Source organism: Peromyscus leucopus, chromosome 2 (assembly GCF_004664715.2).
Source record: "Peromyscus leucopus breed LL Stock chromosome 2, UCI_PerLeu_2.1, whole genome shotgun sequence".
NCBI lineage: Eukaryota > Metazoa > Chordata > Mammalia > Rodentia > Cricetidae > Peromyscus > Peromyscus leucopus.
In genome coordinates, this window is record NC_051064.1 from 77,376,231 (window position 1) to 77,380,754 (window position 4,524).

At 40.7% G+C, this 4,524-nt stretch overlaps 1 pseudogene; it reads right to left on the reverse strand.

Moving 5' to 3' along the window:
* Nucleotides 1–578: 578 nt before the first annotated feature.
* Nucleotides 579–2,935, reverse strand: LOC114704451 (annotated as a pseudogene).
* Nucleotides 2,936–4,524: the final 1,589 nt, after the last annotated feature.

Consider the following 4,524-nt stretch of genomic DNA (forward strand, 5'->3'; position numbering starts at 1 on the left):
TAATTTAATAGCAGTAAGGGGAAGAACAAGGTGTGTGTGTCCAGATCCTGGAAGGTAGGTCATGGTGATGGACTTGGAGACATTCTTACTAATCTTCATCAAATTTGATCACAACATTGGAATAAAATTATAATTTAGAGGGGAAACAATAAACATTGTAGGACAATATGATATAACCATAGTGACTTGGATACAGAAAGCTGGCAGTATTGAAACTAAGGTCCATTGGGCTACAGTATTAGCAAACTGTTTTAAATGGCCTCCAGATTACATTGGAAGTTACATACATAGGATTCCAACTTGATATAAGGAGAAAACAAAGAAAGATATTTTTGAAAATACAATATAATTACAACATATCTTGCTTCCCTTTCATTCCTCCAAACCCTCCCAATATATCCTTTCTGGCTCTCTCTCAAATTTATGAGCTTCTTTTTTTACTAATTCTAATTGCACAATATTTTGACACTACACATAGCCCAAGACTATGTAGTCTATTATTTTTCCAAAACAGATTTCTTTCTGTTTTTTTTTAAAGGAGCTCTGGTAAAGTTTTATTAAAGAAAAATTTTCCTGGTTTACTGTTGACCTGTCATGCTTCTAATAATATCAGAATCACCTGGGTCAATGATAGCCAGTGTGCATACTCTGTAGTATTTTCCACATGCTGTGCCCAATTTAATGTTATTGCCACTGTAGTGATGATCACCAGTTTTAGCCAACATGGCATAGAAATCTATTTCAGATTTCCTCAAAGCTGGACAGTTGTTGGTGAGGATAACCAATTTTGCTTTGCTCTGTCTGATCATCTTCAGAGTCTGTTTGTACCCAGAACGTACATTCCACTTTTCATAACAAGTTGGAGCCTAGAGTTGATTGACTCCAGAGACCTTTTGTCTTCTTTGCCTTAGGTGCAAGACAACCCCCAACCAAGACCAGCTGCCAAGATGGCCGGGGAGCGAGAAAGGGCCCAACAGATTCCTAGAAAATTCTGAGACAAGTAATTCCCAGGCTCTCTAGTCTCTTCATCATTGCTCCTGTATGTTAGTAAGCTTAAGGACAGAGAAGTGTGAGGGGCAGTGAAGTATGGGGATTTGCTTGATTTGAAGTGGCTAAATCCACTATCAGTCTGCACCTTTAAGGTTGGAAAACACACATCTTTGATCTGGATCTTAGGGTGGGAAAACATACCTTTAATCTGGGGCATCCTTTCTGCTGGAAGTCTGTATGAGGACATAGAAGAAGGAAGCTTTTGCTCGTTGCCTGCTTTCCTTTGCCTTCCTAGCATATCTATTCCTTCACTGGCATTAGAGCCTACCTATTTTGGATGCCAGCACATACTGAAGTCCAGACAAGGTTCAACCATGTGACCTGAACAACTACTGGGTTCTTGTACTTTATGTTCATGACCAGCCATTGTTGTGTTTGCTGGACTAAAGCCTGTAAGTCTATATAAAGTCAAATGTACATGGAATATGTATATAGAGGAGAGGAGGGAGAAGAGGAAGAGAAAGAGAAGCATTGTAAGTTCTATCTCAAAGCAATCAGGAATAGGGCAACAAGGAAAAACACTGCACATATATTCACATATTCATGAGGCTTCACATGCACAATCATATGCACAACACAGGCTCATCTCCATCCCCATACACACAAAGAGCGACTGCTCTCATTTGTATTTTCTTTTTTTTCATAATATGTATTTTTTCTTTTTTATTAAGGATTTTTTAATTCGTTTTACATAACAATCACAGATGCTTCTCTCCTTCCTCCTTCTGCCCCTCCCACACCTCTACCTTCCTTCCAATCTATCCTCTATTCTCTCCTCCAACAAGGCAAGGTCTTGCATGGGAGTGTGCAGAGCCTGGTATATTCAGTAGAGGCAGGTACAAAGCCCTCCCCCTGCATCAAGACTGTGCAAGGTGTCCCACCATGGGTAGTGGACTCCAAAAAGCACCCCTATGCTCCAGGGATTAATCCTGATTTTACTGTCAGGGGGCCCCTTAAGCAGATCAAGTTTATGCAGAGGACTTAGTGCAGCTCCATGGAGGCTCCACAGCTATTTGTCTAAAGTTCATGAGTTCCCACTAGTTTGGTTTGGTTGTCTCTGCAGGTTTTCCCATCATAATCTTGACGCCCCTTGCTCATAGAATCCCTCTTCTCTCTCTTCAACTGGACTCCTGGAGTTTGGCCTCGAGCTTGGTTGTGGATCTCTGCATTTGCTTCCATCAGTAACTAGATGAAGGCTCTATGATGACAGTTAGGGTACTCACTGATTTGATTACTGGGGTAAGCTGATTCAGGCACCATCTCAGCTATTGCTAGTAGTCTAAGCTGGGATCATCCTTGTGGATTCCTGGAACCTCCCGAAGATCTGGCTAAGGCACGAGAAGACAGGAACTAAGGCTCTTTCAGCTGGAAGCTTTACGGGGAGGACTCAGAAGATTTCATTCAGAGAATTTGTAGATTTGGTGAGGTGAGACTTGGCAGTGGCTGGTTCCTTTATCTCTCTGATCTCTCAGCATTTATCCCAATATCTGGCTCTGGGCTTTTTAATTATAAGACCTTTAAAAATATGAACAATACCTGGCATTTAACTTGTGAGGGATGAGTTCACAAAAAAAAAAAAAAAAAAAAAAAAAAAAAGGCTGCTTTTCTGTGGCCTTGCCTTCCTGGCTTAGGCCCAAGCTACAAGTGGCCAGAATCTCCACTCCACCTAGGCCAGACTCCCAAACCCACTGGCTAAGTTTTTGTTGCATCCTCTCTGCAGCAAACTTCCACAGGTCTGGGCCTCCAAAAACAGCAGAAGTTGGCCACTTTCACACAATTCCTCTGTGCAGACAGCTGGATCATTCGATTCTTTCCTCTCCTCTGGGGGGTTTGGCATTCTCTGGGCCCCATCCTCAGGCTGCTGCTGCACCACTATCTGAATCATCATCATCAGCAGATTTGGTGAGTCAATTAAGATTTCTTAAAAGGAGGAATTAATTAAAAGAAAGTTTTTCCCCCACATCAAAAAAAAATGGAAAATATTGTTACATTGGAAGGTGTTTGGTCTCTGTTTGACTATACATTAAACAGTATAAAAATGGAAAAATTAAATGAGAGGAAAATTAATATTTATGGGATTTTTGTAATGTCAATTATTAATATTATTTGTTTGATCATTTCTATTTTATCATTTAAAAAAGTTGGTTAATATGAGTGCCAAGACAAAAGTTTTAGAAAAACCTGCTAAAACAGATCATAGAGATAATTGGACCCAGATAGAGAAATTTAAAGAACCAATCTCAATATTGTGTTATAAGATTACAGACAAACAGCCTAAGGCTTTCAAACATCCAGCCTTAATCTTTCCACTAACCCTACAGGAATTGCCAAATGATAGATGTCCTCAAGGCTGTGTATGAGCTCATTGGACTCCTGCATAAATGTTACATTTGAGGAGATTCAAAGAAGCAATAATATCATATGTTATCTATTGGAGAAATTATTTTGGCCACTCCATGTAGTTAAAAGGATATTTATTTAATGGCGTAACTTACAAATTAAGTCAAAGGTAGGTCACAGGGTCTGGGGAAGGTGTAACACAGTCAACCGTAGTTCTCCAGAGCTCTGCACAATCTACCTTCACCGTTCAGCGTCCCAGCACTGAGAGAGCACACAGAGAGAGCGCTGGCCCATCCAGCTCTCAGGTCTCCAGGCGTCTCTCCTGGTCCTGCCTCATAGGCGTGACAGTTGCCAGAGTCTCAATGGGGGTTGGAACTTTCAGATCCAAGCTGGAATGGCTACCCACTACATCTCCCCCTTTTTGTCTAAATAAGAAGGTTCTAAACTAATACAAGACTATATACAAAGGAATGGTTATCAAATATTGTCCAGAAATAATGAGGGATAATGACCTAGATGAGATGTAACCACAACCAATGCAAACAATATCAAGCAAGAAACACATACTAAAATCCAGAGAAGTATAGAGCATAGGTAAATGGCATGTTATAAAGATCATTCAAAGGTGTCCTATCCTAAAGAACCTGAATCTAATACTTAATATGTTCTATCTAAGATATTATATATACTAAGTTGTAACTATAACTGCTAGTCTTCAATCCCATCAAAGACCTGAGAAGGAACATAATGGTACCTGAGAAATGGTAGATGGATGCAAGCAACTTTCGGGAATCTTGCAAGAGTAGACCAAGACAGCTGGCAGCCTGGACAATCACCTAATGTTTCTCAGCATTGTTGGTGCATTCAAATTGGCTACAGGCCTAGAGTATCTGACAGACCATTTTCAGAAGCAGGATTTCTGAAAGACCATCTTACCCTGTCTTGGCAGAGTACAGTGGTCGCTTTCCTTGTGTCCCGCTTGTCCAGAAAGGACAGCATTGCATTTCTACTGTCAGCCATCAAGGCAAGGGCAGTTCTTTGCCCAGTAGGCCATTTTTGTGCCAAGAAGACAAACTTCCAAATGGAAATGTCTTAGAAGCCCAACATTCTCTCTGGATCACATTGGTGCAGCCA